General features: G+C 35.9%; 1 protein-coding gene across 3 annotated transcripts in view; it reads left to right on the top strand.

Moving 5' to 3' along the window:
- Positions 1-11,212, top strand: part of HMMR (hyaluronan mediated motility receptor) — a 42,867-nt gene extending 31,655 nt beyond the window's left edge. For 2 of the 3 annotated variants that reach the window (XR_013166302.1, XM_077137584.1), the window contains one exon: positions 10,503-11,212. The gene's annotated coding sequence lies outside the window, so the exon portion shown is untranslated. The remainder of the gene's footprint in view (positions 1-10,502) is intronic. The other variant, XR_013166303.1, reaches the window with a different exon arrangement.
- The last annotated feature ends 3,129 nt before the right edge of the window (positions 11,213-14,341 follow it).

Consider the following 14,341-nt stretch of genomic DNA (forward strand, 5'->3'; position numbering starts at 1 on the left):
TAAAAATATAGTCCATTTATATGCTGTTTACAGGAGAAGCATCTTAGACCCAAGGACACAATTTGGTGGAAAGTCAACGGATGAAAAAGCTCTTCTATGCAAGCTGTAATCAAACAAAGCACAAATAGCTATACTAATATTGGATAAAATAAACCTTGAATGTAAAGACTTTATTAGAGACAGAGAAGGACACTACATATTAATAAAAGGGACAATTCATCAAGAGGAAATAGCAATCATAAATGTTCATTCTCCCAAGCAAGGAGCTCCAAAGTACATGAGGCAAACATTGCCAAAACTGAAGGGAGCATTGGACGTTTCAACAATAATAGTAAGAGACTTCAATACAACACCCAGATAGAAGATCAATAAGGAACTGGAGAACTTAAACAATTTGATAAATGAATTAGATCTAACAGGCATATATAGATCTCCACACCCCAAAACACCAGGATATACATTCTTCTCCACTACAAATGGAATGTTCTCCAGGATAGATTATATATTGGAACACAAACTGAACCTTTCTAAATGTAATAAGATGGAAATTATCCAAAGCACTTCTGACCACAACAAAATGAAGCTGGAAATTAACAATCACCAAAGAACCAGAGTTTTCCCAAATACATGAACATTAAACAACACACTTAAATAATCAGTGGGTCAAAGAAGAAATTGCTAGAAAAATTGGTAGCAAAAAACAAAACAAAACAAACAAACTGGAGATAAATGATAATAAGAATACAAATATCAGAACTTATGGAATGTGGAAGAGGCAGTGCTGAGAGGGAAATGTATTGCCCTAAATGCCTGTATTGAAAAAGAAGAAAGAGCGAAAATCAAGGACTTAACTGCTCAGCTGGAGCAAATTAACCCCAAAGAAAGAAAAGCAACAACAAACTAAACCCAAAGCAAATAAAAGAAGAGAAATAAAAAGATTGAAGCACAAATAAACAAACTGGAGACAATAAAACAACAGAATCAAAAAACCAAAAGTTGGTTCTTTGAGAAAATTAATAAAACAGATGGACCCTCTTTTAGTTTGCTAAAGCTGTCAGAATGCAATATACCATAAAAGGAATGACTTTTATAAAGGGAATTTATTGTTGCAAGTTTACAGTTCTAAGGCCACAGACATGTCCAAACTAAGGAGTCCAAAGAAAGATACATTGACTCAAGAAAGGTTGATTGTTCTAGAACACCTCTGTCAACTGGGAAGGCATGTGGCTGGCTTCTGCTGGTCTTTTGGTTTCTCATTTCAAACACTTTCCCCAGAGGTATTTACTTTCTGCAGCTCCAAACATCTAGGTCTTGTGTTGACTCTGCCAGCTCTGAAGCTTTTTCCAAAATGGTTCCCTCTTAAAGGACTCCAGTAAATGACCCACCTTGAATGTATGGAGACACATCTCCATGAAAAACACCAAATCAAAGCTTCCACCCAAAATTGGGTGGGTCACACCTCCATGGAAACAACTCAATGAAAGAGATCCCATCATAAACAGTATTGAATCAGAATTAAAGAACATGGCTTTTCTGGGATACACAACAGTTTCAAACTGCACAGACCCTTGGCTAGATTAGCAAAGGAAAAAGAGAGGACACAAATATATAAAATCAGAATTGAGAGGGGTTATTACCATGGATCCTGAAGAAATTTTTAAAATCATAGGAGAATACTATGAACAACTCTATGCTAACAAATTAGGCAACTTAGATGAAATGGACAAATTCCTAGAAATACATGAACTACCTGTACTGACTCAAGAAGAAATAGAAGATTGCAACAAACCAACTGTAAGTAAAGAAATTCAATCATCCATCAAAAATCTTCTCACAAAGAAAAGCCCAGGGCCAGATGCATTCACAGGGGAATTTTATCAAACATTCTAAGAAGAACTAACACCATCCTGCTCAGATTCTTCCAGAAAGTTGAGGAGAAAGGAATGCTACCTAACTCATTTTATGATGCTAACATCCTTTAATATCAAAACCAGGTAAAGATGCTACAAGAAAGGAAAACTACAGACCAACCTCCCTGATGAATATAGATAAAAATTCTGTACAAAACACTAGCAAATTGAATCCAATGACACATTAAAAGAATTATACATCACTACCAAGTTGGGTTAATACTAGAAATACAAGGGTGGTTCAACAAAAGAAAATCATAATATAACACGTTAAAAAATCTAAAGAGAAATTTTTCAGCATCCCATGGATGCTGAAAAAGCATTTGATATAATTTAGCATCCTTTTCTGTTTAAAACACTTCAAAAGGTAGGAATTGAAATAAACTTCCTCAATATCATAAAGAGCATATATAAAAAACCCATAGCCAGCATCAGTGAGAAACTGAAAGCATAACCCCTAAGATCGGGAATGATACAAAGATGCCCGTTGTCACCACATTTATTCCATATTGTACTAGAAATCTGAGCTGGAGTGATTAGACAGGATAAAGAAATAAAGGGCAACCAAATTGGAAAGGAAGAAATAAAACTTTATTATTTGCAGATAGCATGATCCTATACTTAGAAAACCCTGAAAAATCTATGACAAAGCTAACTGAGCTAATAAATTCAGCAAAGTTGTGGGATACAAGAGTAAAGTACAGAAATCAGTAATATTTCTATATACAAACAATGACCTATTTAAGGAAAGAAGTAAGGAAAAAATTCCACTCAAAATAGTGACCAAAAGGATCATGTGTTTGGGAATAAGCCTATTGGGGATGTCAAGGACTTGCACACAGAAAACTACAAAACATTATTAAAAGAAATAAAAAATGACTAACTTATCCAAAGGACCTCTTTTGTTGCTCAGATGGCCCCTCTCTCTCTAAGGGCACTCTGCAAATGAAAAATCATTGTCCTCCCCCCTATGTGGGACATGACATCCAGGGGTGAAAGTCTCCGTGGTGGCATGGGAGATGACTCCCAGGGATGATTCTGGCTCTGGCACCATGGGATCAACAATGCCATCCTGACCAAAGGGGGAAAAGAAATGTAACAAATAAGGTACCAGTGGTTGGGAGAGTTCACATAGCGTCAAGAGGCTACTCTGGAGGCTACTCTTACACAAACTTCAGTTAGTCATTGCTGCCTACCATAACTTGCCAAACCCCAACAAAAACCATTCCAGTCAATCCTAAAGAACACCTAGGGTGATATATAAGATTCTACAAATGTTCCATGCACTAGGGTAACTTTCCAGAAACCTATAACCTTCAGATGGATCCCTGGACGAAATAAGTCCTGAAACCTAGAGGGCCCAGCCTCCCCAGAACATTAGGTAGTTCCACCCCCCTATCTCATATTATCAACAGCCCTTTCCAACATGAAACAATTAGAGTGGGCATAGCCCAAATACTCCTAAAGATCAGAGAGAGATAAAAAGTGATGGTGGATTTATACAGAGAAAGTAGGGTTTAACAAATGAGTATGATTGCTGAATCATTATATATATTTTTTTACTTACATAATTTAAAAAGTTTATATATATTTATAACCATATATTTGTTTACATATAATGTTACATACATGTACACATGTAACTATACAGCATAAACATTGGTTATTTGAATAAAGTTTTCTTTATGGATAATTTTTTTTTTAGCTTCCAGCTGCTTTTTTATTTGTTTTTATGTTTGTTTAATTTATTTATTAATTAGAAAACAATAACAAACAAAAACATTAACATATGATCATTCTGTTCTACATATATAATGAGTAATTCTCAAAATCATCACATAGTTGCATATTCATCATTTCTTAGAAAATTTTCATCAATTCAGAAAAAGAAATAAAAAAACAACAGAAAAAGAAATAAAACGAAAACAGAGAAAAAAGAATATACGTACCATACCCCTTACCCCTCGCTTTCATTGATCACTAGCATGACAAATTAAATTTATTTTAACATTTGTTCCCCCTATTATTTATTTTTATTCCATATGTTCTACTCGTCTGTTGACAAGGTAGATAAAAGGAGCATCAGACACAAGGTTTTCACAATCACACAGTTACATTGTGAAAGCTATATCATTATTCAATCATCCTCAAGAAACATGGCTACTGGAACACAGCTCTACATCTCCAGGCAGTTCCCTCCAGCCTCTCCATTACATATTGAATAACAAGGTGATATCTACTTAATGTGTAAGAATAACCTCCAGGATAACCTCTTGACTCTGTTTGGAATCTCTCAGCCATTGCCACTTTTGTCTCATTTCACTCTTCCCGCTTTTGGTCGAGAAGGTTTTCTCAATCCCTTGATGCTAAGTCTCAGCTCATTCTAGGGTTTTTCTCAATCTCTTGATGCTGAGTCCCAGCTCATTCTAGGATTTCTGTCCCACGTTGCCAGGAAGGTCCACACCCCTGGGAGTCATGTCCCACATAGACAGGGGGAGGGTGGTGAGATTGCTTGTTGTGTTGGCTGGAGAGAGAGGCCACATCTAAGCAACAAAAGAGGCTCTCTTGGGGGTGACTCTTAGGCCTAAATTTTAAGTAGACTTGACCTATCCTTTGTGGGGTTAAGTTTCATATGAACAATCCCCAAGACTGGGAGCTCAGCCTATAGCTTTGGTTGTCCACACTGCTTGTGAGAATATCAAGAATTCAACTTGGGGAAGTTGAATTTCTCCTTGTTCCCCGAAAGGGGCTTTGCAAATACTTTTCCACTCACTGATTGTTCTAGTTTGCTAGCTGCTGGAATGCAATATACCAGAAACAGAATGGCTTTTAAAAGGGAGAATTTAATGAGTTGCAAGTTTACAGTTCTAAGGCCGAGAAAATGTCCCAATTAAAACAAGTCTATAGAAATGTCCAGTCAAAGGCATCCAAGGAAAGTTACCTTGGTTCAAGAAGGCCGATGAAGTTCAGGGTCTCTCTCTCAAGTGAGAAGGCATCTGGCGAACACAGTCAGGGCTTCTCTTTCAGCTGGAAGTGCACATGGCGAACATTGCATTGTCATCTGCTAGTTTTCTCCCCTGGCTTCTGGTTTCATGAAGCTCCCTGAGAGGCATTTTCCTTCTTCATCTCCAAAGGTTGCTGGCTCATGGACTCTCTGCATCTCATGGCTACATTGTTTTGCTCTCTCTGAATCTCTCATTCTCCAAAATATTTCTCTTTTATAGGACTTCAATAAACCAATCAAGACCCACCCAAATGGGTGGAGACATGTCGTCACCTAATCCCGTTTAACAACCATTCTTGACTAAATCACATCATCCAGGGAGATGATCTGATTACAGTTTCAAACATACAGTATTGAATAGAGATTATTCTACCTTTACAAAATGATATTTTGATTAAAACATGACTTTTCTTAGGGGGCATACTTCCTTTCAAACCAGCACACTGATCGAATCACTCTGGGATTCATTGGAGCATTACTCTGGACAAACCAACAAAATCTCATGTCCTACCTGAGATTCCAAGTACTTATGCTGTTCAATCAAACTATCTACATAAGTTATATTAGGAAATGCACTAGTCAAAATATAAATTTTGTACCAAATAAACATTTTTTGCTTTAGTCTCACACATAAGGTGACATTTTAAAATATTAATTACCATCTATTTTCAGCACCCTGCAATAATGACATTCCTTTGTTCTTCCTCATGCAAAAGCATTTTTTAAATTTGTACATTTAGTCACTATTATTATACACTCTAGGCATTCCTAGATTATACCATCTCAATCTTTAACATCTATCTTTCTTTCTGATTTCCTTTATGCCCCCAGCCCTCCTCCCTCTATCATTCTCATATGCAGCTTCATTCAGTGTTTTAACATAATTGTATTACAGTTAGGTAGTATTGTGCTGTCGATTTCCATTTCTGAGTTTTTGTATTCAGTCCTGTTGCACAGTCTGTATCCCTTCAACTCCAAGTGAATCATTATATTGATACTTCTTTTAGTCTCCAGTATTTTAGAGCAGCTAGAAGTAAAAACCTGTAATTGTGGAATTGTAACCTATACCAAACTCTGAAATCTGTTAAAAACTAATTGTTGTGGTATGCTTTGAAATGTATTGCTTCTTTTTTTTTGTATAAATGTTATTTTTCACACAAAAAAAGACACTGTAATGATAAATATATATATATATATATATATATATATATATATATATATATATGTATGTATTTATATTCCTTCTAGCCTCCAGTGTTCTGGAGCAGCTAGAAAGAAAAATCTTAGATGATGGAATGATAGCCTATGACAGACCCTGGGATCTGTTCTGTAACTACTTGTTGAAGAGTGTTTTGAAAATTACTGCTTTTTTTCTTTCTTTGCTTTGTATGTTATATTATACAATTGAAAAAAATATGACCAGGGCGGGCCACGGTGGCTCAGCAGGCAAGAATGCTTGCTTGCCATACCAGAGGACCTGGGTTCAATTCCTGGTGCTTGCCCATGTTAAAAAAAAAAAAAAAAATGACCTAAATAGTTGGAAAGAGATTCTGTGCTTATGAATAGGAAGGTTGAATGTCATTAAGATGTCAATTCTATCCAAATTGATCTACAATTTAGTGCAATACAAATCAAAATCCCAGGTACCTACTTTGAAGACTTGAAAAAGTTGCCAAATTGTCTTATAAGGGAAAGAGACCCTGAATAGCTAAAGATATCCTAAACAGAAGAGTGAAATGGGAGGACTATAACTTCCTCACTTTAAAGCTTACTATAAAGCCACAGTGGTTAAAACAGCATTGTACTGGCACAAAGATAAAGTATCAACCAATTTAATAGAATTGAGACCACAAAATCTATGGACAATTGATCTTCAATAAGGTCCCCAAATCCACTGAGCTGGGACGGAATAGTCTTTTCAATGAATGTGTGTGAGACAATTGAATATCAAGAGGCAAAAGAATGAAGGAGGACCCCTATCTTGCACCCTATACAAAAATGAATTCAAAATGGATTAGAGACCTAAATATAAGACCCAGTACTATAAAACTTCTAGAAGAAAATGCAGGGAAACATCTTCAAGATCTAGTAATGGGGGTAGCTTCTTAAACTACTGCTAAATCATAAGCAGTGAAAGAAAAATAGACAAATGGGAACTCCTTAAGATCAGGAACTTTTGTGCTTCAAAGGACTTTGTCAAAAAGGTGAAGAGGCAGCCAACTCAATGGGAGAAATATTTGGAAACTACATATCAGATAAAGGCTTGCTATCCTGTGTACATAAATAAGTTATACTGCTCAACAACAAAAGAACAAACAACTCCATTATAAAGTGGGGAGAGGATATGAATAGATACTTTTCTGAAGAGAAAATACAGATGGCTGAAAAGTACATGAAGAGATGCTCATTTTCATTAGCTGTGGTAAGTTGATAAATACTATAAACCCTAAAACAATCATCTAAATGAAACAGACTTGAAATTACAAGCCAGCAAAGAAGAAAAAAATGAAATCATTTAAAAATAATTCAAAAGAGGGCATAAAAGAGAACAAAGAAAAGATGGGCAAATAGAAAATGATGGATTAAGACTGTTCTAGTCTACCAAAGCTGCCAGAATGCAATACACCAGAGAGGGATTCGCTTTTAATAAAAGGGGATTTATTTAGTTAAAAATGTATAGTTCTTCAGAGGAAAGACGGCTAACTCTCTCCTGAGGTTCTTTCTTACACAGGAAGGCACAGGGCGATCTCTACTGGCCTTCTTTCCAGGCCTCTGGGTTCCAACAACTTTACCCAGGCTGATCCCTTGCTGCATCTCCAAAGGCCTGGGCTGAGCTTCTTGGGCTGTGCTACGTCGCACTCTCTCATTAAAGTACCAGCCAATTAAATCAAACATCATTCTTTGCAGCAGGCACACCTCCTAACCAACTGCAGATGTAATCAGTGACAGTTGAGCTTCACATGCCATTGGCTCATGTCCACAGCAATAGAACTAGGCACCTTCACCTGGCCTGGTTGACACCTGACCCTAACTACCACAAAGACCTAATTATATCAATATTTGTATTAAATGTAGAGGGTGTAAATACCCCAATTTAAATGTAGATATTACCAAATTGGATTAGAGAGCAAGACCCAACTATATGCTGTCTACAAAAATTTGTTTCAAATATAAACACACAAGTTAAAAGTAACAGATATATAAAAGATATGCCATGCTAATACAAACCAAAAACAAAACAAAATTAGTGTAGTTATATTAATACCAGACAAAACAGACTTCCAAGCCAAGACTACTACCAGGGATTAAAAAAAAAAAAAGGTTCATTTTATAATAACAAAGGGGTCATTTCATGGGGGGGAGGGGTAAAACCTTAACATTTATATACATAAAAATAGGGTTGAAATATACAAATCAAATACTGATAAAATTACAAGGATTAATATATAAATCTGTAATTAGAGATATCAACAGCCTGCCCCCAGTAAATGTTAGGGTAAATATAGAGAAAATCAGAAAGAATATAAAAGGTTCGAACAAGTCTATGAACCAACTTAATCAAGTATACATTTATAGAAAAAACTCCACCGATGAAAGGATCCAGCCATACCAAGTATGTTCTCTGATCACCAATCAATAACAGAAAGAGCTCTGAAAAATCCACAAGTAGTTTGAAATAAAATAACACTTTTAAATAAACCATGGGTCAAAGAAGAAATCAAAAGGAAAAATTAGAAAAGATTTTGAATACAATATACCAAAATATGTGAGATGCTGCTTAAGCAGAATTAGAGGGACATTTAGTACACATGAATCACTATGTATTTTGTTTTGTTTTTTCTCTTTTTGAATCCCTATATTTTAAAAGAAGAAAAGTCTCAAATCAGTGATCTCAGTTTCTACCTTATCAAATGAGAAAAAGAAGCAAATTAAACCTTAAGTAAGTAAAGGAAAGGAAATAATTAAAAGTCAGGTTGGAAATAGTAAATTATAAAACAGAAAAACAGTAGAGAAAATCAATGAAAAATAGTTGTTTCTTTGAAAAGATTAATAAAATTGATAAACCTCTAGTTTGATTAAGAAAAAAGAGAAGACAAACTATATCAGATGTGAGAAAAGTGACATCGTACAGTTTATACAGATATTAAAAAGATAGGAAATATTATGGACATCTTCTAGTAAATTTGAGAACATAAATGAAACATACATTGATCTTATATCCTTACAATTTTGCTAAACACTTATTAATTCTAGTAACTTTTTTGTAGATTCCATCAGATTTTCTTCATAGATGATCATGTCATCTGTGACTGAAACAGTTTTACTTCTTCCTTCCCAATCTGAATGCCTTTTACTATTTTTTCTTACCTGGTTGGACTGCCTAGAATATCCATTCCACTCTTGAATAGAAATGGTGGAAGGAAGCATCCTTTTCTTGTTCCAAGTCTTAGAGGGAAAACCTTCTATCTTTTATGAATAAGTACAATGTTGTACGTTTTTTGTAGATACTTCATTTATTAAGTTGAGGACATTTCTCCTATTGCTATTTTACTGTGGGTTTTTAGGAATGGATGTTAGATTTTGTGAGTGCTTTTTCTCCATCTGAGATGATCATATGGTATTTTTTTTTTTTTTTTTTTTTTTTGCATGGGCAGGCTCTGGGAATTAAACCCATATCTCTGACATGGCAGATGAGAACTTTGCCACTGAGCCACCATTGCAACCGCCCTGGTATTTCTTTTATAATTTGTTAATGTGATGGTATTGATTTTCAAATGTTAAGTCAATTCTGCATTATTGAGATAAACTCTTCTTGATCATGAAGTACTATTCTTTTGATAATATTGTTGGATTTAATTTCCCAAATTTTTCTTTAGATTTTTTGCATGTGTGTTCATGAGAGACAGTGGTCTGTAGTTTTCTTGTAATGTCTTTCTGTGCTTTTGGTTTCAAGGCTCACAGAACTAGTTGAAAAATACTCCCCCTTCTGTACCCCACCATTATATCCATAAATCCTTCAATGATGAAACACTAGGCATCCTCTTATCTCATTATATAAAATGTCAAATTCCATTCATTAGTGTTTTGTATAGATATTTGTAACAGTTTCGAAGTATATTCCAAGATTCAGCTATCTTGCTAATGTCACCCCATGGTTTATTTCTGAGTTGCATATAGTTGTAGAGGACTAAATATTGGAAGGTATTCATAGTTAATGAGTATTGATTATTATTCATGGTTAATGAGTATTGAAATACTAATGGTTCATGAGTATTGATAGGAACTCAGCTCCTAAAGACCAACCTTCTGACCACCTAGGACTTAACCAATCAAATTTCTCAATTTTTATACTATTACATATAATATTTTCCAAAGATAATCACACCAGTATATCCCAACCAAAATACTCTTCTTACAATTTGATATTGACACTCCTACATCAGACAGTGAAGGGCTAGATTTCTTCCCCATGAATCTGGGCAGTCCTGTGACACTATAACTTCAGAAGCTAAACCGGTCTGTATTGCTGCTGTAATGAATACCATTCATTTAGTGGCTTACCACAATGCATATTTATTATCTTACAGTTCTGGATGTCAGCAGTTGAAAAGGAGTATTAAAGGACTGAAATCGAGGTGTCACCAAGGCTGTGTTCCTTCTGGAGGCCCCAATGGATAATCCATTGTTTTCACCCCATCCAGCTTCTAGTGGCCACCTGCATTCCTTGGTTGTGGCTCCTTTTCCATCTTCAGAGTACATAACTCCAACCTGTGCTTCTGTGGTCACATCACTTTTTCTGACTATGACCCTCTTGCCCCTTGCTTGTAAGTACTCTTGGAATTTGCATTGGGCTCCCCCAGATAACCCAGGATAAATATCCTTAATTTAATGATATCTGCAAAATCCCTTTTGCTATGTAAGGTAACAGAATCTGTTTACGAATTCCAGGGATTAAAACATGGCCCTTTGGGGGGCCCACTATTCTGTTTACTACAATCATCAAAAGTGGTAGAGCATCTATCTGGTATTCTTGGACATTCATTCTTGGAATCCAGTCACGATGCTGTGAGAAAGCAAAACAGGCACCTGGAAAGGTCAGATATTTTAGTCAGAATCCTGGATAAGGTCCCAGCCAAAGCCAAAATCAACTGCCTTACAAGTGTGTGAATGAGCCTTCAGTTGATTCCAGCCTCTAGCCTTTGAGCCAGCTGCCCCAGCTGCTGTGTAACAATGATGAACTGTCTAGACTGAGCCCAGCTTAAATTATACATTCATGAGCAAATAAAGTGTTACCTATTTAAGTGACTAGGTTTTAGAGTGATTTGTTGCCAAACTTCTTTATATTTTATTCTCTTCAATATATATCTTAGGCTTAATGGTTCATCACTATGAACTCTGTCTTCCCATTCTTTTTCCTCTCACCTACTGTCAAAATTCAGCACACACAAATGCAACTGCATGCATACCTAGGCTGCTGAGAATTACTAAATAAAATCCTCCAGTTTCACGGTTGAAGACCAAAGCAAGGTCCTCCTTTCCAACTTTAACTGGGTTCTTGATGTCACCTAACAATTATAAGTTTCTCCCATTTTCAATTTTCCTCAAACCCAAGATTTTAATACTTCTCTTTTAGCAGATGATAACTTCTACTTCACAAAGAAAATGGAATTAATAAATGGTGGGATTTCCTCAAAATGTAGATTATTTAATAAATAATTTAGCAAAAACTGGCTTTTCACATGGGGAAAAGAAGTTGCATCCTTTCATCTCATTTTCAAAGCAAAAAAAATAAATTCAAGTTTTAAATATTAAAAAACAGGAAATTATAAAAGTAATAGAAGAAAATAAGGGTAAGTGTCTATAGTTTCAAAGTGAAGAGACTCTAAAGAAGACTGAAACCTTGAAAGTATATATAGTCATGATTTCTTTAAAATTGAAAGAATCTGGATGGAGAAAAAATCCATTATCAAAGTGAAGCATAAAAAAAAAGTAACAAACTTGCATATAACAAGCAAAGAACAAATTTGCTCAGTTAAATGATTTGTATAAATGAGCAATTAAAAGTCCAACTCCAAAAATAGGCAAGGCACATGCAGGCAGAACATTTGAAAAAAAAAAAAAAGCAAAATGTTCTTTGTTTTTAAGATACTCAGTCTTACTCATCATCTAAGGAAAGCAAAGTAAAATGACATACCAGTCTTAGGAGCTTAACAAATGCCAAAAACTTTGATAATACACTACAGATGAAGCTATAATGGCATATACAAATTAATTGTAAATCAATTTGACAGTATCTGTTAAAGTTTAAAATTATGTATTCTTTGGCTTAGAAATTCCTCTCCTAGTACTTACTCCTTCAGATACCTGTATAAAGACATGTGTGCTAATATGCAGATTGTTTAGTAGCTATAAGCTAGGTCATGCTTGATTAGCAAAATACTAAGTACTCTAGTACAAGTGTCTAGCATTGTCCAAATTGGATCAGAAAATGATGTCTAAGCTAGGACCTGATGAATCACTAGGAATGAGTCAGATGAATCTACTATGAAGAGTCAGGGGCAAAGGTAGCATCAACTGGGAAAGCTGAAAGTGGAAATTTAATGCCTTCAGTACAGTCACAGTGAGAAGTTAAACTGGAAGGGTAAGTAGACCTGATTGTGTGAATCACACAGAGCAAATTGCATGGTAAGAGATTTGATCTTTAACCTCAGGGCAATGATAAGCCATCAGAAGGCATTAAGATCAGCATCAGATTTGTTTTGGAACGGTAACTTTTTTTTAAATTGAGATCTCTTTGCACACCATACGGTCCATCCACAGTATACAATCAGTGTCTAACAATATCATTACATAGTTGTGTATTCATAACCATGATCATTTTTAGAACATTTGCACCACTCCAGAAAAAGAAAAACCCCATACCTCCCATATCCCTTACATCTCCCTCTCATTGATTGCTAGTATTGCAGTCTACCCAAATTTTTACCCTGTACTCCCCCCCTTCCATTATATATTTATTTTTGTCCTTTTTTTAAATTCATCTGTCCATACCCTGGATAAAGGGGGCATTAGGCAGAAGATTTTCATATTCACGCAGTCACACTGTAAAAGCTATATAGTTATACAACTGTCTTCAAGAATCAAGGCTACTGGAATACTGTTCAACAGTTTCAGGTACTTCCCTCTAGCCACTCCAATATGCCATAAACTAAAAAGGAATATCTATATAATGCATAAGAATAACCTCCAGGATAATCTCTTGACTCTGAGATTTCTCAGCCACTGAAACTATTTTGTCTCATTTCTCTCTTACCCCTTTAGATCGAGAAGGCTTTCTCAATCCCATGATGCCAGGTCCTGGCTCATCCCCAGGAGTCATGTCCCACGTGGTGGGGAGGGCAATGAGTTCACCTGCTGAGTTGGCTTAGAGAAGCTACATCTGAGCAACAAAAGAGATTCTCTGGGGGTGATTTTTAGGCATAATTATAAGTAGGCTTAGCTTCTCCTTTGCAGGAATAAGTTTCATAGGGACAAGCCCCAAGATCGAGGGCTCAGCCTATTAAATTGGTTGTCCCCACTGCTTGCAAGAATATCAGGAATTCCCCAGACAGAGAAGTTGAGTATCTCCTCCTTCAAATATAAATTTTGCACCAAATAAACCTCTCTTTCTTTAGTCTCACACAGAATTTACATTTTTAAAATAAAGACCATATCATCCTTGACCCTGTATTCTGATTTATCTTAATCCTCTCCACATCAGCTTCATTCATATCTCTAGTCAACATCTGATCAGAAAGGTCACTCGACTGCTGAATGGAAAATGGATCAGATTAGTCAGAGAGCCCACATACATCCAGTAAATATTTACTGAATGCTTAGCATGTACTAGACAGTATCTGAGTGCTATTTAAAAAAAAGAGAATAATTCAGGTAAAAGTAGAAGATAGCCCCTGGCCTGAGGAAGAAATCAAGGCTTTCTGGTGTCAGGTCCCAACTTAAGGAGTGGTCACTCTGGTCTGGTAGTGAATTGAAAGAAAGCACAAAGAGCCGCTGGTAGAGTGGTCATCTTAATTATTCCCCTCTGTTCTGCTCTGATGCTTACAGAGCAATAATCCCTTAAATTACACAAGTCTCATTTTTCCAACAAGTGACTTCACTCATGGAATATATGCCCAGATACATGCATATTACGTCATTGCTTACGTGAGCTATTCTGTATCATGTTCCCCCAGAACTTATGAAGGCCATTTTAGCAGGCTGTTTATAATGAGTAGTGTTTCTGGGCCCCACACTGGCTTGAGCAATTGGATGAAAAACCCTGCTATTCCCTGAGAAAAAGAACTCAAGTGAAAGAGCTTGTTGGCAGAGTAAAATTGATACACTGGGTTGAAAGATACTTAGTATGAGGTAAAGTGGAAATGTAGCA

The sequence above is a fragment of the Tamandua tetradactyla genome, chromosome 20, assembly GCF_023851605.1.
Source record: "Tamandua tetradactyla isolate mTamTet1 chromosome 20, mTamTet1.pri, whole genome shotgun sequence".
In the NCBI taxonomy this organism is placed as follows: Eukaryota; Metazoa; Chordata; class Mammalia; order Pilosa; family Myrmecophagidae; genus Tamandua; species Tamandua tetradactyla.